This window comes from Canis aureus, chromosome 37 (genome assembly GCF_053574225.1).
Source record: "Canis aureus isolate CA01 chromosome 37, VMU_Caureus_v.1.0, whole genome shotgun sequence".
In the NCBI taxonomy this organism is placed as follows: Eukaryota; Metazoa; Chordata; class Mammalia; order Carnivora; family Canidae; genus Canis; species Canis aureus.
This window is the reverse complement of record NC_135647.1, coordinates 17,490,767-17,516,267: the sequence shown is the minus strand read 5'-3', so window position 1 is coordinate 17,516,267 and position 25,501 is coordinate 17,490,767. Positions and strand designations below refer to the sequence as shown.

General features: G+C 34.8%; 1 long non-coding RNA gene across 8 annotated transcripts in view; it reads left to right on the top strand.

Annotated features, from left to right (window-relative positions):
• Positions 1-4,271: 4,271 nt before the first annotated feature.
• Positions 4,272-25,501, top strand: part of LOC144306589 (uncharacterized) — a 35,665-nt gene continuing 14,435 nt past the window's right edge. For 5 of the 8 annotated variants that reach the window (XR_013373671.1, XR_013373672.1, XR_013373668.1 and 2 more), the window contains exons 1-6: positions 4,281-4,356; positions 7,794-7,971; positions 11,308-11,460; positions 12,266-12,420; positions 17,492-17,632; positions 20,008-20,168. This is a non-coding gene — a long non-coding RNA (uncharacterized LOC144306589). Of the gene's footprint in view, positions 4,357-7,793; positions 7,972-9,114; positions 9,174-11,307; positions 11,461-12,265; positions 12,421-17,491; positions 17,633-20,007; positions 20,169-25,501 lie in introns of all 8 variants that reach the window. The other 3 variants (XR_013373674.1, XR_013373670.1, XR_013373673.1) reach the window with 3 other exon arrangements.

Sequence of the window (25,501 nt, the reverse complement as noted above, 5' to 3'; positions counted from 1 at the left end):
AAACCAGTTTCCTCTCTGCTCTTTAAAATAATAATTCAAAAACAAAATGAGAACTGATCTTAGAAACTTTAAGGGAAAGTGAGTTTCCAGTTTTCCACAATTAATAAAAGTTAACGAAGAGTAGCCATTTAGAGTTTCTAGAATCTGTTCCTGATCTTATAAGCCTAAAAATAGGGTAGGACTTGAGTAATATGAACCAAAATCACCTTCAGTTCTAAAATGCAATTATAATAGAAAATCGTAAACTTTTCTGACATTTTAAATTCCCTTCTCCATGAATTTATGTATCCTGTATGAAACATGTCCATGGGTGGAGGAGGTCATACTAAGTATTTCAAAGAATTTCCACAGGTATTGATGACAAGATATTGGTAGATATTGAGAGGTAGCTAAGACCTTTCACTCTGAAAGAATTCCTGAGATGGATCTAGGAAAGTGGAATATTTAATAATATGATGAATATATCTATAAGCATTATATTTTCCCTAACCATCATTACACTTTTCCACAGGAGAAACCTGTGCTTTGGAAGATAGTTGGGAGCACTCAATGGGTATCTGAGCTTTGGGGTACACATTCCTTGCAATTTAGGCAATAAAGTTTGCACGTTCTTAGAGGAGCTATCAAGTTAGGTGTCTCACTTTTCCAAAAAGGCAATTTTAACTACTGGTGAAGATTTTCTCCATTGATTTTTAAATAGCTATATAACAACTCCATAATAATAATTTTTTGTGGTTTGCTCCAGTTATTATATTACTTTACTGTGTGTCTCATCTGTAAGTTCACCCTTCAGTACTGGCTCTATGTTAGTATATTAGACTATAGCATCCTACGTAAAACTTGGTCAGAAGAGGGCACAGTAGGGACATAGGAGGAAGAGGATTTCTCCCCCACCCCGGGGAAAAGTGAGCTTTGTTCTAGTGAGCTTTGTTCTGCTGCTACAGGACATGTGGGTGTGACATCAAGTAGTGCACTGCCCCGTCTATACACCCAGAGGGGCAGTCACTCAGGGATTTCATAACCTTGGCCTGGGCTTGGAAATGGCCTTGCTTTTAATCCCTCACCCCCCCAGTACAGACACCTGGTGTTCCTGGTGCTCTGCTTGAGCGGTAGGCTGACTCCCATGAGAAACCTCCCACAAACCTTGACTTGCCACACCCCTGAGAGTTGTAGCAGCTTGTGCTCAGCTGCAATCCACAAATTGGTGTTTTATATCTCCTAGAATGGATGTCGAGTACTCTTGGTATCACATTCTCAACAGCACCCCAACTATGTTGGCATGCCTTCCCACAAGCTCAGCTTGCTTACATCCTATTTTCTTCCAGCTTTTAAATGACTGTGGATCAGCTCTGGCCTGGGAATACCAGTAAACTTCTCTACCAGCCATTGGACAGAAATCACACTTTCCCCAGTAAGACCTAAACCTCAGCCTAGGGAGGCAGCTCCACTTTCAACTTTGCCATCCGTGGGTACTCTTTCTCATCCCTAGAAGCCCTTTAGAGTTCTCTTCATATCTTTGTCGTAACTCTTCTTAATTCAATAATTCTTCATTTAACTTCCTCATTTCAAATTACTGAGTGATCTCTCTATCTCTTGATTAGGCCCTGACTAATAATGTTCTAAAAAAGATCTCTAGCTCCTATTCCTTAGAGGGGCACCATATTGTAGTGGAAATATCTCCTACATTGCCATTCACAACTCATACATTGGATCTATCACTTACCAGGAGAACCACCACTCATGGCCTCTCATGAACCTCTAGTACCCTCATTCTTACAATCTACAAAGGAGAGAAGACTGAACAATTTCATGCATGTACATGTCAGTGCAGTAATTATTATATGGTATGTGCTAAATGAATGATAGATAATATATTAGCTAAAGTTGAAAGAAATAAAATTCTAATGAGGTCTTTATACCATAAAGTTTGCTGTTGAGTCATATCTATAAGCATTATATTTTCCCTAACCATCATAGCTACTATGGATATGGGATTTCTTTTAAATTACAAACTCACTACAATTTATTAAGGCATTTTACAGATGCCAACAGAGACTAAATTGAAAAGCAAATGAGGGTAGCCCCAGTGGTGCAGCGGTTTAGTGCCACCTGCAGCCCAGGGCATGATCCTGGAGACCCTGGATTGAGTCCCACATCAGGCTCCCTGCATGGAGCTTGCTTCTCTCCCTCTGCCTGTGTCTCTGCCTCTCTCTCACTCTCTCTCTGCATCTCTATGAATAAATAAATAAAATCTTAAAAAAAAAAGCAAATGATTCTTAAATTTTCTTTTAACCATGGTAAGGATACTTATAGTAAAAACAGAATAATATCAACAGATAGTATCATTTAAAAAATAGATGATTCTGGGAATTTTATGCTTTCCTTTGAATGAAGCCTGAAAATAATTTTTGGGCAATATTGAATGAAAATGACTATTACAGGGATCCCTGGGTGGTTCAGCAGTTGAGTGTCTGCCTTTGGCCCAGGGTGTGATCCTAGAGTCCTGGGATCAAGTCCCACATCGGGCTCCCTGCGTGGAGCCTGCTTCTCCCTCTGCTTATGTCTCTACCTCTCTCTTGCTCTGTCATGAATAAATAAATAAAATCTTTAAATAAAAGAAAAAAATGATGATTGCAAACAAAAATATCCTACAAACATAACTGACCAAACCTTGAAGAAGTCTCACAACTATTTATTGAAATATCTGAAATAAGACTGTTGCTTTTCTGAATCCAATTCAATTTGTTTTTAGACAGACTTGACATAGAGTGGTTATGAAATAGTGTTCCCTATTAAGGATAATTATAATGGGGCAGCCTGGGTGGCTCAGCGGTTTAGCGCTGCCTTCAGCCCAAGGTGTGATCCCGGAGTCCCGGGATTGAGTCCCACGTCGGGCTCCCTGCATGGAGCCTGTTTCTCCCTCTGCCTGTGTCTCTGTCTCTCTGTGTCTCTCATGAATAAATAAATAAAATACTTTAAAAAAATGATTATAATGTAAACTTCCACTTGGATCCTCCCATTTTTAAGAAGATTTTATGTATTTATTTGAGTGAGAGAGAGAAAGCATGAGCGAGGTTAGGGACAGAGGGACAAGCCAACTCCAGACTGAGCTTGGAGCCCAATGTGGGGCTTGATTACAGGACCCTGAGATCATTACCTGAGCCAAAGTCAAACACTTAACCAACTGAGCCACCCAGGATCCCTTTAGATCCTCTTTTTGAATAAATGACATTATTGTTTTAAACAATAAGTTATAGCTGAATTCATATCTAGATAAAGATACTAAAATATCAAGGTCCAAGAAAATGAAGATTCTACTTTAAAAAAAAAAAAAACGTTTTATTGGGTATAACTAAAAGTGACTTCATATAATTCAGAAATGTGGATTATGAAACATATGACCAAATTAAATTTGGATAATTAGCCAGCTACCTAGTTGAAATATACTTGTTTATTCTACTGCCAACATTTCTGGCTCTAGGATCTATTGATTCTGAATATAGTGGTGGTTTTGTTCAATATTATTCTATATTTTCTGATTTTCTTACTCTATCTCCCAACTATGCTGCCCTGAATGACTATACTAAATATAAAAAGAGGTATTATAGAACTTAAAATTTTAGTGTAATAATTTTTCTATGCAAAGAAGCAGAGAAATGAAATGGTAAAAATAAAAACTACTGACTAGTTAAAAAACTTCCAATTCATTAATACATGTTTAATGTGAGAACATTTTATCCAATGAAAGATTTTAAATAAGACTGAGAAAAATACCAGGAAAAAATTAAAGAAGTAAACCTGCATGGACAAGAAGACAGACTGGGTGATTCTCCTTTGATTGATATCCCTGAAAGTAAAATTATGTAAATAAAGGAAAAGAACTTTGGGATGAAGGCCAACTACTCTTCATAGTCATTAAATCAACATAGTGAGTACTATGTGAGTGGCAGTTTGAAATAGTAAAAAGAACAGAGACTTTACAATAAGAAATGTCTGGGTTCATCCTCTTACTTGCTGAATCTTGTTGTTTTCCATCTGTGCAATGGGGGTAATACAAGCAATGTAAGTTTTCTGAAGGTTAAATGAAATAACATGTTCAAATTCTCTACTACTTCTTCTGCCCATGGCTCATATGCAAGACATTGTAACTACTAAATAAAAAAGAATAGTCAACAGTGTCCATCGAAAGATGAATGGATAAAGAAGATGTGGTTTATGTATATTACTCATAATGGAATATGAGTATTCCATTCCATATATTACTCCATAATGGAATATTACTCAGCCATTAGAAACGACAAATACCCACCATTTGCTTCAACATGGATGGAACTGGAGGGTATTATGCTGAGTGAAGTAAGTCAATTCGAGGACAAACATTATATGTTCTCATTCATTTGGGAAATATAAATAATAGTGAAAGGGAAAATAAGGGAAGGGAAAAGAAATGTGTGGGAAATATCAGAAAGGGAGACAGAACATAAAGACTCCTAACTCTGGGAAATGAACTAGGGGTGGTGGAAGGGGAGGAGGGTGGGGGGTGGGGGTGAGTGGGTGACGGGCACTGAGGGGGGCACTTGACGGGATGAGCACTAGGTGTTATTCTGTATGTTGGTAAATTGAACACCAATAAAAAATAAATTTATTAAAAAAAGAATAGTCAATAAATATAGAGTAGAATACCAAATCTAATACATTTTACGGGTTTCCAGATCAGAAGAAAAAAATAAAAGGCAGAATTACTATGATTAGAAACATTTGTCTCTACAACAAACATATCTGAATTTACTTTTTAAGTTGTCAAGTGCTAGAAAATGTTAGCTCTCATTATGAAGATATTTTATTGTCTTGTAGAATGTCCCCGTCAGAAGTCACCTGAAAATCCAAGTAAAATGGTGAAATACCCATTACTTTCATCTATCTGTGGCTTTAAAAAATAATGGAACTGCATGAGTATGACATGAGTCACAGTTCTCTCACAGAGAGGACTAGATTTGTTTAGAAATAAGTAAATAAATATGTCATGACTATCATTTCTTTTCTTTGAGTAGTTTTGGAATCATTTGAATTTTGACAGGTACATAATATGGTAGAGACAGAAGAAATCAAATGATGTTAATAACTCCTCTTCCCCAAATCCTAAAGCTCTTTCCAGCATTTGCTTGATAAGACTCCAAAATTATGCCTCAAATAGGGAATCTATGGCTTACAAAAAAAAAACCTAGATTCATTCATTCATTCATTCATTCATTCATTTCAATAAACATTTATTAACTCTCCACCTTGTACTATAGATTGGAGATACATCGCTGGTAAAAGTCAAGCCCTTACCAAATAGAGCTTGCATTCCGGAGCTGGGGGTAAGGGGAGAAGATGGAGAGTGGGACAGAAAGTCCAGGATAAAACTCTCTCAAGCTTATGAACACTAATAGGAGAAGATATTGAGCAGCATTTTTCACTTGATCAGAAGCAACTGAATGAAATAAAATCTCTTTAAACCTCTAAGAACAGAGAAAACACTGGTGCATCTTCATTCCATCGCTTACCCTTATTAAGTCCAAGGCATGTATTTAGAGTTGAAAACCTCTTTACTATACAGTCTTTCTAACCTTTCAGCCCAGCTCAGTCAGGCTTTTTCTTTTTCTTTCTAAGATTTTATTTATTTATTCATGAGACATAGGCAGAAGGAGAAAAAGGCTCCCAGCTGTGAACCTGATGTAGGACTCGATCCCAGGACCCTGGGATCATGACCTGAGCCAAAGTCAGATGCTCAACCACTGAGCCACCCGGATGCCACAGATGGACTTCTTTTTAATAAATATATTACAGGATTGCTAGCACATGTATTCTCTTATTGTCTTCCAATAATGTGGTAAAATAAGAAAGAAATGCCTTATAATAATATGTATTGTTCAACAGGGGTGATATGGGATTGGCACCAAGGAGTTCTTTTGTTAATCATTAAATGCCTCTTCCTACACTACAACATCTGGAAAAGGGTAGAAACTCTGAAGCAGCTTCATGGAAGGATACATCTCAATGAATGTGCTCCAGGAATACTTGCATATTTTTCACTGTTAAGAAGATAAGATCCCTGCTAGCAGAAAATTTCAATGTGTTAATACTACAAAATTCATATAGGTGTATCTTTCATATTCCAAGGATTTGAAATATTTAAAAATATTAGTCAGTAAAAATATATTGTTATATGAAATATTGGGAAGAGTGGTATTCTCAAAAGATTTGGTTGATCACAAAACCAGGGTATTTACTACCTTTTCTTGATTTTTCTATCCTGAAATAAAATCTTTACTGGGATATTTATCTGAAACTGAAGTCATTTGATGAAAATTTCCTTTTATGGTCAAAATAGCACAAAAGATGATTATGCAGAGTTGTATGGATGTAAGAGAGAGAATCTGAGGGCGACAGCTATATGTAAGCTAAAGATATTCTAGTCTATGAATATTAATTAACAAGGCTCATCATTTTTTAGAGTGATGGGAGTTTAGTTTGGAGAGACAAAAAAATGTAAAAAATTCAGGATGTAAAGTGTATCATAAATATGAATATCTACATAAAATCATATGCACATGAGTGTAAAAGGGATCTTTAAACGAAATAATAGATTTTTTATATTTTTGTAGATATTATAGAGCCTTGACTATTAAAAACCAAAATTTTCATTTTTATGACAAAATTATTGTAGCTGTCCCAACTAGACTGCCCTCTAAATAATAAAGACTCAAATAAAACACAGAAAAGTAATTTTGTAGATAAAACACTAACATTTTTAGCCTTTATACCTTGAAATATTATCAAATGATGTGTTATTTTGAGAGCAACTTTGTCTATCTTTGGGTTAAAGCTAACACTATTCCTAGATCATCAAAGTTTACATGAAGCCATTGTCACAATGAATGGGATCATTTTTACTGTATTCACTATTCAAACGGTGACATATCATTCACAAGATTAGATAACCCTAGCCACATTGTATTCAGTTTCATGATTAAGTAGAATATTATAATTTGGCATCACTTGCAAATTACATGTTTAGATTCATTCAAAATAGTGAAGCATATAATTAAAGCTGCATGTTCTTTTTTGTAAGATTTTCCTCACTTATATGATGCAAACTTCGCTCGAGATGTGTTAGTACCAGTTAGATGGATTGTGCAATGACACATGGACATGTCTCTACCTGAGGCATTTTAGTCACAAGCCACATTCTTCTATATTCATAATCTCTAGGACATTTTTTGAAATAAGATATTCTTCCTCTGCCTTACATTATACATATATCTCAAGATTCTACTAGTGTTCCTGGTAACTAGATTGGTGTTTCAAATATTTTTGATTTGGAAAAAAACAGACCAGTGTGTGTTGAAGTCATAAAATAAATGTAATTCTAGCAAATCTTATGTTTTTCCTGACTCACAAAAAACTGAAAATATGTCCTTTTAGGAAAATAAAATACCAAGGTGCAGCCTAACAAGATAAAAGTTAAGACAATTCCGTATTAATATTTGTTTTGTAGTTATTGGTGAAAGTTAGTGACAAATGTATATAGTTATTATTTTTCTTAATGTAAGAAAGTCTAAGACTGCAGTCACAAATGAACCCTGTGGTCTCAGTAGAACAGAACAGCGAGCATTGATATCTTGTTCTTATTGTAATAGATGTAGGTCCAACAATCAGCAACCATCTCCCCCTTAATCAGTGAGTCAGGTTTGTCACCCCTTCCACCATGTGACTCAGCCATCACTAGTTCTTTTTCTTCTGACTTTCAGAATTGCAGACAAGACTATAGGGAGATCATATTCCATACATGACAGTTATCTTCAGAAGTGGTTTATATCATTTATAACCACGTTCCATTGGCCTGAACTAGTGCCGTGGTCCCATTCTCAATACAAGGTCAGCTGAGAAACAAGTTTCCTATGGCCTCAGGAAGAAGAAATGGGATTGGTGAGCATCTGATTTGTCCCTGCCAAAGTGCATATCTATTTTAAAATTCAAAAAGTTGTAATCTATTGCACCCATTTAGTCTATCACAGAGTTGAGTTCGGGTTATTAATGCTTCAAGAAAAATTCAATACAAATAGGAAAATCTACATACAAATGTGTGTGTGTTTCTTTTTCTTTCTTTCTTTTTTTTTTGTGTGTGTGTGTGTTTCTTTTTCTTTTTCTTTCTTTCTTTCTTTTTTTTTTTTGTGTGTGTGTGTGTGTGTGTTTCTAATGGCATTGGACTACAGGTAGACCTAGTCTATTCTTTTAAAATAACCACAAATGATTACCTGTATCAGTCTATCATTTCTTCTATCTTTTCAAATTACAAACACTAATTAGAAACATTCTTGAACATATTTTTTCATGCAGATTTTCAAAACTATTTTTAGGTTTATCATCTTGGTCTAATGATATGCACATATTAAAATTTTGAAGATATTGCTTATTTTCTTTACAAGTAAGTTACATCAATTAACATCCTCCCAACAAGTTACATTGATTAACGCCCACCAACATCCTCAAAATAGTCTAGATAACACTTTGTTTTATCAAATGGCTTCCTTAATAGATACAATTATGTATTTATATTTTACATTTGGATTGGCATTATAAAATTATGACCAATTTTAGCATTTCTCATGTGTACATTAACTATTGATCTCTTCTTAAAAATTATTCCTACGTGGTTTGCTTATTTTTGAATATTTATTATTTTGTCTACTGAGTACATGTGTATTCTCTTTCATCCTATACACATGCACATATGCATGTATTTATAACTGAATAATTTTATTCAATAGTTGATTTATTAATTTGTAAATAACCTTTATTAAAGATTATTGTTAGCCATCTTTTTGTCCTATGTGTAATAATTTCTCTTATTTTATTATTTTAAGTATGATTTTGTTTATGGCTTCTTGACCTACAATAATGTTTAATTTTCTGAGAATTTATCAGTGTTTTCACTATATATAATTAGAATATTGTTACCTGATTAAAAAAAACAAACAACGTCCTTGCCCCAAGGTTTTTCTTTCAGTAACATGTAGCCTTGAAGTATTTTCATGATTTAATGTATTTTTTTTTAAATTGACTATGGAGACATCAACACTGTATTATAGGATAAGGGAATTCTGGAGGCATCTTCTCACAATTTTAAGGTAACTTTTATTTTATTAAAAATATACCCACCTGCGTCTGTCTTGACTTTCTATTCTCCCTGCGGAGCTGTTCATTTACCATCACTAAACTGTTTTGGTTTTTATAAGTCTGCCATACATTTAATACCTGGTAAATGAGTCTCTGCTCACTAATATTACTGTTTGGGGTCTTGTTCACTGTTCTTTAAAATTTGTTATGAAAGAAAAACACTAAGGACAATTTTACTTACAATATCAATGTGTATATTAAACTGGGAATATCATATTTGGAATCAAAAACTGTTAAATTACATATTTTGTGTTGAATTGTTAGATGTAATTTTAAAAAAGACCATATTTTATGCAATCTGAATGTAAACTTTATAAAAGTATGTATGCAAATTTTATTGTATATTCTGCTTCAATATCTTACAAATATTTCCATCCAAAAATAAATTTATTTTTAAAGTCCAACTTCTAGGAGTGCCTTGGGTTGCTCAGTCAGTTAAGTGTCCAACTCTTGGTTTCAGCTTGTATAGTGATTGCAGGGTTGTGGGATGCAGCCCTGTGGCAGGCTCTGTACTCAGTACAGAATCTTCTTGAGATTCTTTCATCATCCTCCCTCCTCCTCTGCTCCTCCCCCTGCTTGTGGGCACTGTCTTTCTCTCTCCCTCTAAAATAAATAAATAAATAAATAAATTAATTAATTAATTAAATTAAAAAAAATAAAAAATAAAGTCCAACTTCTATTTCTTCAAAGTGATCACATCTTTTATGATCTTTCTAATAACTACTTGGGTTTTTATTATTTTTCCTAGCAAATATATTACAAGTGATTTCGTCCATTTTCTTTCTTTTGGGATAACATATAAAATCCTTTTTCCTTAAGAAAGATCATTGTTTTCCTTTTCAGGATATGTTTGTACTGTTCTATGTTATAGCTTTAGCTTAGTATTTCATGAACAAACTCATCATTTATTGGCTTTTATTAAAGATTTGTCAGCAAGCCATGTTTCTTCTGGCTAGCTCTCTTTGATAAAGGTACTATTGAATACAAAGACAACTTATTCCTATTCATCAGGAAGCTTCCTTATTTCCTTTAGATCTCCAGGTCCTCTTTATAGAAAGTCTCCTTCCTATTTCCATCTGCTTTCCCTTCTCTACCTCTTTTATTCATTTTCATTCTAGCAAGGGAATTATGGGCTCAGTATTTAATGCTACAAAGTTATTTCTTCACTTTCATTAGGATATTTTTCTCCAAAAATAAGGAAAAGAAAGAATGTCATAGATTATTTTTCTCCTTCCTTTCCATAGAGGAAAGGTGGAGAGAAAAAAACATAATAATTGTTATAATAAATATGGAAATACTCTCAAATGTAAATGTAAGGATACAAAAATAGGAAGTCTTTATGACAATAAGATTTAGCTTCATGAGAATTCTTTACTGTGGTTAGGGTTATAATCCTTGGTATCTCAGGTTCTGAACGTTAAGACAAAGAGTACATGACAACTTTTCAATGAGAAGCTGAGTGGAATTGAAATTGCTGAGATTAATATTGCTAGGAACATAAAAACCAAGTTTTTGTAGTTGTATCTCTACTGAAGATGCTGTATATATGTCTTGCTCCAGCTACTGTGAAGGTTGACAGATAATAACTCACAGCTATTCCATTCTCTAGAGAATCTCCCTGGACTGTTACACTGGGAGTCTGTGTTACCCTACAATTCTTTTGAAGGCGATGAGCTGATCCTGGTTGGGAACTGACAAGCTTGGCTATTATAAGAGTCCCATAACACTCTTGCCTGAAATTTGAACTAATACTGTGATATTTAGTTTCAGAGCTTCCCATGGGATAAACCTCAAACTTGTCTCCAGCTAGGGCTATATTCTTGCTAGACTGCTTTCCCTGCCTAGTCTTGATACCTTGAATCTACTTTTCCTGAGATCCATCTCTGATTAAACACAAGGGAATCTATGAAAGACAGTTACTTTTAAGGCCTTCGATGGACCCATACCTTCATTAGTTATGTCTTCCTACGTTTACTTTAAGTTTGGCCTATTGTCTAGCTTTGGCTGATATAAACCATAATGCAAAGAGAAGTTTGAAAAGCCTTCATGCAATGGAATGTGTCTTCTTTGAATGCTTCTTTTTAGAACCCAGTTGCCCTCTGCAAGAAGCCCAAACCACATGGAGAAGTCAAGCGGAAGAGAAATGAGTCATCTTCAAAAGCTTCCCAGAGCTTGCGGTAGCCAGCTAGTACCAACTGCCACCAGGTGCAGGAGCCACCTTGGATTTCAAGTTATCAGGTGACATCACAGGAACAAAAAATCCACCCATCTAATCACAGAAACCCCAGAGGAAGATGAAAAATATTAAAATAGTCACTGTTCTGTGTATGGTATAAGAAAGTGGTCCAGTTTCATTCCTCTGCATGTGACTGTCCAATTTTCCCAACACCATTTGTTGAAAACACTGTCTTTTTCCAGTGGATATTCTTTATTTCTTTTCCTAATATTAGTTGACCATAGAGTTGAGGGTCCATTTCTGGGTTCTCTGTTCTGTTCCATTGATCTATTTGTCTGTTTTTATGCCAGTCCCATATTGTCTCTGATGATTACCGCTTTGTAATACAGTTTAAAGTCCAACATTGTGATGTTTATAGCTTTGGCTTTCTTTTTCAACATTATTTTTACTATTTCAGGTCTTTTCTGGTCCCATACACATTTAAGATTGTTTGTTCCAGCTCTATGAAAAATGCTAATGGGGGATCCCTGGGTGGCGCAGCGGTTTGGCGCCTGCCTTTGGCCCAGGGCACGATCCTGGAGACCCAGGATCGAGTCCCACGTCGGGCTCCCGGTTCATGGAGCCTACTTCTCCCTCTGCCTGTGTCTCTGCCTCTCTCTCTCTCTCTGTGACTATCATAAATAAATAAAATAAAATAAAAAAAAAAGAAAAATGCTAATGGTATTTTGATAGGGATTGCATTGAATGTGTAGATTGATTTGGGTAGCATAGATATTTTGACAATATTTGTTCTTCCAACCCATGAGCATGGAATGTGTTTTTTTGTGTCATCCTCAACTTCTTTCATAAGTGTTCTATATTTTTCAGAGTACAGATCAATAAAGATCTAGTCAGTAAATGGGCAGAAGACATGAACAGACATTTTTCCAATGAAGACATACAAATGGCCAACAGACACATGAAAAAATGCTCATCATCACTTGGTACCAGGAAAATACAAGTCAAAACCACAATGATATAAGGTACCACCTCACACTAGTGGAGGTAGTATGGTAAAAATGGTGAAAATTAACAACTTAGGAAGCAACAGATGTTGATGAGGATGCAGAGAAACAGGAAACCTCTTATACTGTAGGTGGGAATGCATACTGGTGCAGCCACTCTGGAAAACAGTATGGAGGTTCCTCATAAAGTTAAAAATAGAGCTACCCTATGACCCAGCAATTGCACCAGTAGGCATTTATCCAAAGGATATAAACACAGTGATTCAAAGTGGCCTATGCACCCCCATGTTTATAGTAGCTGTTGTCCACAATAGCCAAAATATATGGAGAATGTCCAGATGTCCACTGACATGAAGACATGCCATAATTATGAATACATGCTATTATGAATGAAGACATGCTATGTATTATTTATATATATATGTGGAATATATATATATATATAAAGCATATATATTATATATGTGGGATATTACTCAACCATCAAAAAAAGAATGAAATCTTGCAATTTGTAATGACGTGGATGGAACTAGAGGATATTATGCTAAGCAAAATAAATCAGTCAGAGAAAGACAAATACCATGATTTTACTCATGTGGAATTTGAGAAACAAAACAGATGAACATGGGGAAGGGAAAGAAAAATAAAATAGGAAAACAGAGAGGGATACAAATCATAAGTGACTCCCAACTAAAGAAACAAACTGAAGGTTGCTGGAGAGGAGTGGGTGGGGGATTGGGTAACTGGTAGATGGCCATTAAGGAAGGCACTTGAAATAATGAGCACTCTGTGTTGTATGTAACCAATGAATCACTAAATTCTACCTCTGAGACTAATAATGCAGTATATGTTAATAAAATTGAATTCAAATAACAATCTAAAAAACAAAGAAATAAAATAAAATATCAACTGTTATGAGCCACTAAGCTTAAGAGTAACTTGTTACATAGTAATAAGCAACTGAAAAAGGAACCAACTTAAAAAAATCACCAAATTTGAACAAATGGGTTCATAGTGTAATATTTTCATTATGCTGTAGTAGAACCTGTTCAATTACTCCCACTTTATCCTGTAATAAATCCTCCTACTCACCAAAATCCATGTATATTCATTTCTCTTCTACACAGGGCTGGCTAGATGTCCTGATTTCTTTTTATCACTATTGCTTGCCAGTCATTTCAGTGAGTCATCGCAGGTTATGACACTTTTCACATTTAATTTCTAAAACTTGCAATTACTTTATTTATACTACAAAGCATCTTGGCCTGACTCTTAAAAGTGAGCACTAAGGTATATACTCATTTCAATGTAAAGTGGTTATCTAATGCCAATGTCTCACGGAGGGTGAGTACTAATGATTGTAGTTAGGGCGTGGTCAGCTTCACTTCTAAAATGGCACTTACTGGTCACATCTTTGTGTTTGGTTAAACAACAAAAACTTGGCACTTGGAACAATCTATATTTTTATTAGACTCTTACATTTCTTTTCTGGATTATAGAGTCATTATTATTCCTAAACATTTTTAAGATAGTAAGTCAGTCATACGTATATGTTCTTTTTCTTAATGAACTATTCAATACTAAAAAAAAAAAAAAAATCATCCCTGTTACATTAAGAATTCTAATAGATTTATGAACATTTTAATATACAAATACATGCATCACTCTATAGCTATTTATATTTCATAAACACACATGTGTGTATGTATGTGCATATAGAATGGTATACAATTAAATACATAAATATTAAGAGATGGATAAACATTTTTTGCTACTTCATACAACTATTTCTTTCCCACTATATCCAAATATATCTAATATGTTACCTGGTATTCGGGGAGTGAATATAGCTTGTAGAGCTCCAATAACATTAATAATCTACACATCTAAACACTGAACAACAAAGTGCTTAGGAACAGAGACTCACTATGAAATCCTTTCTTAACCAGAAGTTGACTAGTAAACAAGTCTTTAGACATGTTTCTTTCCCTCTGACAAAGCTTCTGTTACATTATCTTGTCAACTTGTATGAAGTTCAGATGGATCAATACTCCATAGGTCACTTCTAAGGAACACCTGGCCCTCCAGGAGGTGACATGTTAATTAACATAGATAGCATTCTTTTTCTTAATGTACAAATGCTTAAATTTTAGTGTCTTTTGGATTCTTTAGTCTCTGTTTTAATACTTTTGTGAACCTGAGGTTCAAACCAGCCAAGAAACCTAGGAAAATGTAATAATTTTGGAAATGTTGATATGACATTTTGGCTAAAGAAAAAATGCAAATTTTCCCTTTGATCTCACTTGACCTTTTTCCATTCCTAGCTCACCATATAAGTATGGTGTGTGTTTCTGAGTGTTAAAGTAGATATTCTGTAACTTGGTTCGGTTTTAGAAAATACAGCAAAAGGCCTTATCCAGTAGTAGACTTGCACCTTGATGATTTCTTAAGCCAGAATGTCAGGATTTGGCCAGTTTACAGATCTTCAGGGCTGAAGCAGTCCAGAATCAGTAAGCACAACTCATTGTGACAAAAAGTGCCTTTAGTGTAACCAGAAAGCGTTTGCCTCCCCGATTAGCAGCACCAGACAGAAAAAGGTCCTGACCTTCAATAAATTATTGCTTAAAATATTTTACTGCAGGTATGATTGATAGAGATTTTGTAAATAATGCACACATCGGGGGGTCCTCGTCCACTTACTTTCACATGCATTTGCAATCATTTTTTTTTTGTAAGTCAGAGCTAATTTTATTCCAAAAAAAATTGTGAACACTATTTCCAAGAGGGAAACACTTAATGCTAAGCATTTAAGTGAACACTTATTTACTTTTACAGACGTAATTTACTTTTGATTTGGAAGTTTTCACATTCCTCTCCCAACATAAGCAACAAATGTTAGAGATATAGAAATTAGAAAAAAAAATGTTAGCCATCCATTTTTTCTTCAGCATAAAGGATATTGGTCCTTTGTGTTAATTTGTTCCTGTACTTATACTTTGTTACTTTGGGAAAGTTATCTAGATGTTATGATTACATGTTGGGTCCTTGTCCTATTTTTTTAAGATTCTTTTTAGAAGTCCAAAGCTAATCTTATTCCAAATAAAATGTGCAATTTATTGTTTTTAAAGAGGAAAGTAACTTTCATACACATACATAGTTACGTGTAATATGTCCATTGCTTACATAGCAAAGAGAAAACTTGTGAATAAGTATATATATAATAGGGAATTATAAGCCTTTTATCTATATATGTGTAAGTGTATTTTTGACTATTTTCCATTTTTATGCATAGTTATATACATGTAGAAATATATCTCAATCTGTAATCTAAACACAGTGATATATACACAGATATACATCTTTACAATATCAAAAGATGCAATGGTAGATGTTAAACAAAATATAATTTTTATTCTCTTCACAAATATGTAATCACAAGGAAATATTTTAAATATATTAAATTTTAATTAAAAAGCTATTTTTCTTCTTAAGATAGGAATGCTTGACTCCATATTAAAGTTCAACATCATTTTTGCCACTTTGAAACTTTAAAAAAGCTCTTCTCTACACTTAAAAATGGCAATTTCATTCACTTTTATTATGGCTTATGAAGATCAAAATTCATGTGATATAAGTAGGAATTCTGTGATGTGACATCTTATATTTTAGGAAGTCAACCTAGAAACAAAATACTTGGTTTTTTGGATTGAGATAAAACAGTGTTTAAGTTCCTTGACTTTCTCAATTAATTTAGAGCCATTGTGGCTCAACCGAATTTAAACCTATTTGGTTTTGCCCCATCACTTTTTTGTAAGATTTATATTTTTAGCAAACATCTTTCTCTATTTTTTTAACTCATTAAATTAATTAATTACAATATTCCACACTTAATTTCAGCACATAATTTCTAAGAAGGTTGTCCTTTAAGAAAGCAATGCCCTCACTTAACCCCACACTCCTTCTTTTTCCCTTGGAAATAAAAGTAATTAAATAAACCATTACTTATTTAAAAATCATATAATCCAAGGAAAATAGAATGTGAAGTTAAAACTGATGTTTAATGATGTTGATGCTATTAGCAAATTAAAAATCCTGAAAACCTTACTTAAACTTTCTGAGATTCAGTTTCCTCAGTTACAGTAATAACAGAATCCCCAAATGGTGATAATAATGTACAGTATTGTTTTAAAAATGTTACATTTCTTTATCCTTCAAAATTACCATCACTCTTCTGTTTCATAGGATTATAAAAGACTTTCTTTTGCCTTTTTTAAATTGGCAAATTTTTATTCTAATCCCTGAAACTCAAAGAAGTAATAGCATAGAGGATGCCGCTTTTCCTTTCTATCTATGCTGCTAAAGCAGGAAGTTGTAAGTTTTATTCATGATTAATATCACTAATAATTGATGATATGTGAACTAAAGGAATGCAGCTATATTAACAATGCATTAAAGAGCAATAGTGCTCCAGGTTAGAATGAGATATATACTCGTGAAATACTGGCAAAAGCTTTTATTTGAACAACACTTCTAAAAAATATTTTATCAATAAGTGTCATGGACCTTCAAAGAGTCTGTATCCTTTATCTTCCCCACTGTATCCATCATGATTCTACTTCAAGGAACATATCCTAATAAAATAATGATTAAAGATACAAAAGGTTCTGTAAAATGATATTTATGAGAATATTGCTCAGTATGCCCAAAACTTGGAAACAGAAGCTATCTAGCATAACTGGATTATTAAAATAAATGATGGTCCATCTATATGCCAGAAATTTACTTAGTCATTTAAAATGTTTTCCCTCCCAAAAAAGTAGAAGGGATAAATGCTCATGGTATTAGGGTAAAGTCTTTTTATTTTTTTAAAGATGTATTTATTCATTTGAGAGAGATATATAAAGAACTAACATACATTTGTTTCACCTTACAAAGAAGGAAGATGACCAAAACCACTATAGGCATTGACATTTTTTCTCTATTAATACGTGCTAATTCTAATGGCGTTTGACATAAAAATTAATTTCTCCTAAGCTCAATATGCTACCAAGAATACATAATCCTCTATGTTTTGTTTTGTTCTGTTTAGTTTTTCACTGTGAATCATTTCCAGCCAATTCTAGACATAACTCCATGAAGGTCTTCCAACTTCGTCAGAGAAGCACAAATGAGCTTAATACTTTTCCAAAAGTCAATTAATAGCTACTTATCCTCGCTTTCCTCATATAAGGTAATAGAGGAATTTGAGATTTCAAGAGTGGCACAGTTTAGGGGATTTTTTTGAAAGATTTTTTTGTTGTTGTTTTTAATTTGAGAGAGAGAAAACAACAGACAGAGCAGGAGTGGGGGGGGGGGGAGAGGCAGAGGGAGAGGCAGATCTCCCACCGAGCAGGAAGTCTGATGTGGGGCTCCATCCCAGGACCCCAGGATCATGACTTGAGCTGAAGGCAGATGCTTAACCAACTGAGTCTCCAGGTGCCCCTTGCACAGTTTCGATGAGCAGAGTTCTGGTCTAAGCGAAGCTGGGAAACATGGATCTCACCTCTTGAAATCTTGGTCAGCCTTTTTTTGTAAAGCATAGGAGCTGAGACTTCCTTCTCAGATGTAGACTTTCCTTTATTCATACTTTCCTTAGAATAGTGTTTGCCAGAATGTTGGATATTGGAATCACCTGAGGGTCTTGTTACACCTTCAGTGCCTGGCTTCCACTCCCAAATATTCTGATATCATTGCCCTGGGGTGCCACCTGGGCATCAGGAGTTTTTAAAGTTCCCCAAAAGATGCTAATGCACAGCAGAGTTTGAAGTTAGAAAGAGGAGCAATTAGGTGTGGACTCCCAACCATCCCAGTGTGATGTGGAAGGCAGAAGAAAGACAGTATTTCAACAAAAAAGTAATTATTTAAAGCAACGGAATTCCTTTAAAATGTTCTATTCAACTCTGCAAAGTAAAACTAACTATTCCTTTTACAGATAATAAATGTCTATCTGAGAGGATACATGGGAAACTGTACTTAAATTAAAATAGAAAAAGGTGATATTTTCCCATTTGCTACTTTAAAATGGTCATTAGTGGAGTGCCTGGGTGGTTCAGTCAGTTAAGCATCTGCCTTCAGCTCAGGTCATAATCCTTAGGTCCTGGGATCGAGCCCCACATCGGGCTCCCTGCTCAGTGGGGAGCCTGCTTCTCCCTCTCCTCTTTGCTTATGCTCTTTCTCGCTGCCTTTGCTTCTGTCTCTCAAATAAATAAATGTTAAAAATATTTTTAAAAATTAAAAAAAAATAAACTAGAATACATTAACCAGGATATATGGGCAGGCGCTGTTACTGACATAGAAGATCTAAAAAAATGATGGATACAGATGGAAAATGTTGATGCTTTAATGAATGCAAAACTAAAAAAAAAAATTCAAACTTCAATTCTTTCTGGGATGACATGTAAAGATGATTAAGGCATGACTCTCCTTGGGAAAGAAAGAAGAAGAAATAGATGAACATAAAGATAAAAATAGTAATAAAATTAACAATAGGAAGAACAAACAGGCCTGTGCTAAGTACTCTACGTGCATTATCTCCTTTCATCTTGATGATAATCCTGTGAGTTAGGAATGATGAAATTAAGGTTCAGAGAGTTTGAATTGATCTGCTAAAGGTTACAAGGCTAAGTGTCAAAAAGGGGGTTTAAATACAGGTCTTTCTTAGTATAGAAACTGCAATGTAATGACCTAAGCTATAGGTAAGTCCATGTATGTCTTTACTGAGCACATATCATATGAAAAGCTCTCTGCCACGCTTGGCAGACACAGCGAGAGACAAGCCTATAGCATATAATCTAAGACAAGATTGTTAGTAATGAAGTGGAAGAAAGATTTTCCTAAATATCCTTCACAGATTATAGAAAGTTCATTTTCGAGTGGTAGAGAAAAGGTGCTTTTTCTGGGAGACAGAAAGAAAGAGAGATTGAGATTATTTATTCATATTCTGGACCCAGTTTATTTCTGGAAATATTTCAGTGTGTGGCTGAACAGAGTTCACCTTTCTTTTTTTTTTTTTTTCAAATTTGTTCTGATGAGCCAACAATAGTAGCAGAGGTCAAATCCTATTCCTAATTGGCACTTCCTGACAAAATGCTTCTCTTAAAAAAGTATAAATTCAGAACACTGATTAGGAAGTGAGGGATTGTGGTTTCCCTTCTCCTGGCTGTCACAAAGCTGCTGTGTGGCTTGTGGCTTGGAAAGAGTTACCAACTTAGAGGGTCTTTATTCCACTATCTTTAAAAATAGAAAAGCACGTGGCTGATCTATTCCATTGCATGATGACTCCGCTCATTTGTTAAGATAGCTTTCACAGAAAATGATCCAAGATTATAATAATATTGTAAAATATGACGTGGGTGCCAAAAATATATATATAATTTACTTTTTGATACAAGGTTAATCTCAAAACTGGCCTTAGCAATCAAACCCACTCCATCTCCTCATTTTCACAATGAGAAATCAAGTCCACAGAAATGAAGGGACCAGCCCACACTCACAAGCTAGTTGATGTCACAGTGCACGGGCCTTCTGATAGTCTAATAGTTTTTTTTTTTTTTTTTTTTTTTTCAGCATACTCCTCTCCTGCTATGAAATCTTAAACTTCTCCATAGAAGCTCAAGGAATGAGCACTGGGTGATGAAAATAGCAGACAGGATTCTGAGATCCACGTTGGACCATGCTTGAAAAAAAATGCTTTGTCTTTAACTAGAACTCAGAATGAGTCTCTGAAGGCAAGTGAGATGCAACAAAGAAGGAAATCTGTCCAAAAGGGCACATTTACAACCCTAAACTCCCACTCAGATCACTACCAGACCCTTTAGGGTGCTTTTGCTTGCATATAACAGAAAACACGTTTAGTTTACTCAAAAAAGTAATATTAGAGAAAGTCGGGGCAGGTATAGAAAATGTAGTCTTATTTGAGAAGTAAGAGTAGAAATTGCATCTTTTTAAAAAGTAGAATTATGATACTAAATGTCTTCTTAGACACTATATATTTTTATTTCCATTTTCCACCCAAAAGAAAATCTGAATCAGTTTGGGCTGTGAAGTATTTTGAGACTTTATTTATTCTTTATGCAATAAGCTTTCATTCCTGTTGTTTTCTTTTCCACATCTGCTCCACGTTTTTAAAAGAAAAAATTCTTTCCAGTAGCTGCACACAGTTAGGTAGTGGTCAACTAGCACAAGGTTCTAGCTAGGCACGTTATATCTTTTTTCCTTCCTCTGCATTGATTTCAACAACTCAGGTTTTATTTTAAGAATGCAAAAAGAAATCAATCATTAAGTCGTTTTAATTTCTGCGGTTGAATTCACAAAATTTGATGTTTAAAAAACTGAGGATGCATTTTGATGTTTCCTCATGTAAATGCATATATCATGTAAACACATTTGAATACAGTATATGGACTGTTGTTTCCTTTTTAATTATTAAAAGTCTAATAATAGTTATATTTTGGGCTTCCATGTGCCAAAGTGCTTTCATGTGCAATATCCTGTAATTTTGAATCTTCTTCTTCTTCTTCTTTTTTTTTTTTCTTAATTTCGAATCTCTGTCAGCATTTCTGAGTCATTTTTCTCAGTCTCCAATCTGTCTTTCAACTACTCTGGTCTTTGTCTAACATCTGACTCATCTGCTTTCTGAATTCTTTCATGAGCTTTCACTGTAAGTTAAGAAATAGTGTGGTATATGTGTTATGCCCTATTTACCAACATTTTTATGCAAGTGGATTAATTTAAATGCTGGGCTATTGTGAAAAGGATGACATGAATTTTTCCTTTTCTTAAGGTTTTCAATATTTTTAAAAAATGGGAATTGTTGTAAGATAAAAAAAGAAGAAACTTAATCCTTGATGTTGCTTTTCGTAGGACTGGAAAAAGTTTCTCTGGCAAAAATCTGGTAATATTTTGTTTGAAATACAATTCAGCCCTTATGCAAATATGGGTCCCTAAATGTATATTTCCTCATTAACACCAAGTCATGGAACTCCTCATGAAAATATGCTTTTTTTTTTTTAATTTTGAAATTTTATTAATCGTTGCTCCCTGTGTCTCCCACTGCTCCCATAATCACCTTCCTTTGAAAAGTGAGGATGGACAGTTGACACACATTTTAGAAAACCCTGTGTTTTCTTAGGTCTGCTTGGGGCCTGTGGTCTTTGAAGTGATTTTCAGTGGTCTCTTACTAGTGTAAAAGTTTGGTCTCCTGTTAAATTGCCACCTGTGCTAAGGAGACTAATCCATTAGGGTCGACAGCTCTAAGAAGGTGCCATGGTGCCTGGGGCAATCTCTTGAGTTTCAGTTATAGCAGCTGCTGGGAGATGAGTTTGGGATGGTCCTTGTTACAGAAATTAGACGGATCAGGAAGTAAACAGAGGCGCCTTTCATCTGACCCAGCTCTGGGACCAGAGGGCGGGGTGTGGGGGGAATTCCTCTTCTAATTACTTTACGGGTCAGTTCCCTGAGTCTGATGTCAATGTCTGATACTCCTAATCTTAGGGGAAATTCTTGAAAAAGAGAAAGGAAAAAAAAAAAATTATAAGCCATTGAATCTGTCAAATTTTCTCCTGAAAATGTCTCACCTTCTTGGGTTTGCAGCATTGCTACCCTTCCTGTGGCTTCTTTCTTGTCCTTCCAATGAGGGGCAGTTGTAAAAGAAACAGTGCAAATACAGGCCTCCGACCTACAAACTCTCCCCTGAATTTCAAGAGTGCCCCCCCTTCTATATCAGTTTACTTATTTTAGAAATTTATACTTAATTTCCTTGCACTCGATGACTTGGGACAGGGGCAAGGTCTAGCTGCTATGTTCCAACTTGGTAACATCTTCTTGATTTGATCTCTTGAAATTTCAGCCATGTTGAGCGGCTGCCTGAACCCTCAGTGAGCAAAATGGGAACTGTATATGCAATCACATGTCTATCGCCAGTCTGTGACTACCAGGTTCAAGAAAACTAGAGAAAAGGCAAAAAGTTTGGGCCTTCTTTGAGATAAAAGCATAATTCAAGGATCAGGTCAGGCAGAGAATCCTCAACTTCCAATTTCCTACTTGGTCTAATATCAATTATATGTTCACTGTTACACAATAGATTATCTTCTTTTTTAGTTATTTTTAGGACAGAGATTTACCAACCTTTTTAACCACACCAACAGTAAACTTTTTGTTCCATTTGAAAATCAAAACTTTCTGTTTCTACATAGGATATAGTTGGATATAGTTTCCTTAGAGAAAATGTAAAAAGTTCAGAGAGCAGTGAAAAAGGACACATTCTAATGTACTCAAATACAGTTTTATAATCATTTCTTTCGAAACAGATGAACATACATGTTTCCAAAATGGAATCATAAGTACATGCTATATTAAAACCACATTTTTCTTAGCAATAACAAGAACATTTAAATGATCAGTGATATTCCATTGTGTGGATGCCGGTGCCATAATATTGCACACACTGTTTACTGTGCAAGTTCCTCAAAGGGCAGGACAAGCTAGCTGCTATGCTTTTTGCTTTGACATAACTCAAAAAATAGAGAAAAGATGATGGTGATGATTAAAAGTTCTTTCTTTTGGTAGTCCACTTTCTAAAATGTATGTTTAATTCAATATCTTCTTTTTTTCCTGTGCCTTCTTCAGAAATGAAACTTTTTTGATATTTGATATTAATGACATTGATTAGGAAGGGAAAAAAACTCTGAACTAAGATAAATATCTACTTCCAATAGCAAAATGATCTCAAAGATGATTTTTCTGAATCAATATAATAGGGCTCTTATTAGAAGCAATAGGATTGGTTACAAATTTTGTGCCTCTGTGAAAAAGTATGAACTTTAAAAGTTTAATTTTTTTTTATTTTTTAAGGAATTTATTTATTTATTTATGACAGACAGAGAGAGAGAGAGAGAGAAAGAGAGAGAGAGAGAGGCAGAGACATAGGCAGAGGAAGAAGCAGGCTCCCTGCAGGGAACCTGATGTGGGACTCGATCCCAGGACCCCGGGATCACAATCTGAGCCAAACATGGATGTTCAACCACTGAGCCACCCAGGTGTCCCAAAATAGAAATTTTTAAATGCTGCAAGATAGTTTTTTCAAAAGACAAGTGGATAATTTCAGAAATTGTAGAATATTTTAGTTCAAAATCCCTTGAAAAGTTAAAGCCCCTTTAAGAAATTGACCCTACATAGTCTTTAAAGATCTATTTCTTACCAAATTCCTCGTAAGTAACTTGCCAAATGAACGAAACTATTTTGTCCAGTTTGAAGTCAATATTCAGTCAACTCAAGGACTTTCACACTGAGCCCCCATCTCAGATGCCAGTTGCAAGCCCCATACTACTTGTGCTCCTGACTTACCAGCTAAGGACTGGAGATTCCAATGACCTTTTCCTCAGGTTCTTTTAATTTGCTAGAGAGGCTCAAAGGACTTAGGGAAATACTTATCACTTACCAATTTATTAAAGGATATGATAAAGGATCTGAACCAAAAGCCTGATGAAGAGATGCATAGGGCAAAGTATGGGAAAAAGGTGTGTAGCTTCCACGCTCTTAGAACCCATCACCTTCTCATCTCCATATTTACCAACCCGGAAGCTCTTTGAATCTAGTTTTTTTTTTTTTTAATTGTTGTGGGTTTGTTTGTTTGTTTATGAAGACTTCATTGCATGGTCATAATTGCTGATCAATCTCCAGCCCCTCCCTGGAAGTCAGGGTATGAGGCTGAAAGTTCCAAACCTCTAAGCACATGGTCCGCCTTTCTGATAACTAGCCCCTTGCCCTTGGGTAGAGTCCAAAAGTCACCTTCATTAACATAACAGAAGACATATTTATCACTCTCAACACTTAGGAAATTCGAAGGGTTTTGGGGAGCTGTGAGCCAGGAACTGTGGACAAAGACCAAATATATATATAAGAAATATATATATGAAATTGACCAAATATGTTTCTTATAAATCACAATATTGTACTGAGTTACATAAATGCCCAGCTATAGGACACACACACACACACACACACACACGCAGAAATATACACAGATATATGCATAGATTCATACAGACACAATACCCAGACACATGCAAAAATACACATATGCATAGTCACAGAGAAAAGGACTGAAGAACAAAACTGAGATTTTTGCCGTGGTTATCTGTTGATAATGGGAAATGTTAAAATTCTTCTGTTTGTTCTTTTCTTTTGCTCACTCATATTTGATATTTCTTTGAAAGTTTGATTTCGGGGTGTGGTAAAAAGTACTTCATCTTAAGTACATTACTAATGAACATTTTTAAGCAGCTAATGGGGTAATATCACCTTTTTCTATTTTAATTTCCATCAGTGTAATAGAAATAATCAATAGGATCAGCTAGAGAATATAGGCAATTACTTAATGTAGTAAATTGTTTTTCTTTATATTTGCGTAAGGCGGGGCTAAGATGGTATAGGGGATAATAAAGCAAACATGGCAATATTCATGAAAACTGATCATTCAGGAAAAGTTCACTTGTTTTAAGATGCTGTTAACTTCTTCCACATGTAAGTCGTGGCGTGTCTCTGGTGTTTTCTCCATCTGTTTTTAGAAGGTACCCAATCTACCTCTATAAAAAATGAGCCTTCATTGTATCATAAATAAATTCCAAAAATATTCCCCAGGGGAGACAGGCAGAGTAGTAGATCTTAAGGGAAAAATATCTAGATATGGGTATACAGTTTAACAACACCCAATCCAAACAGGATTCTTCTATATTGTTAATTTCCTTCACTGGTTGAAATGAGATTTGGTGTCAGCATTCTCAGAATTTAATAATGAATGAATATTGTTATTTTATTCCTGGAAAGATTATGCATTCACTTTAACAGAGAAACATTTATTCTCTTTGATTATGACGGTCCTCATCAATTTTTCATTTCTCTCATAAGTGCTCATGATAAGGATAATGAAGTTGAGATGGGCAATTCATCAGTTTCTGATAAAGATTTGTTGAGGACTTCTATTATTCTAGAGACTCACCCTCATTTATCCAGTGCAACACTAATATTAATCCCTTTCCTTGCCTTAAATTTTTCTTCTCCT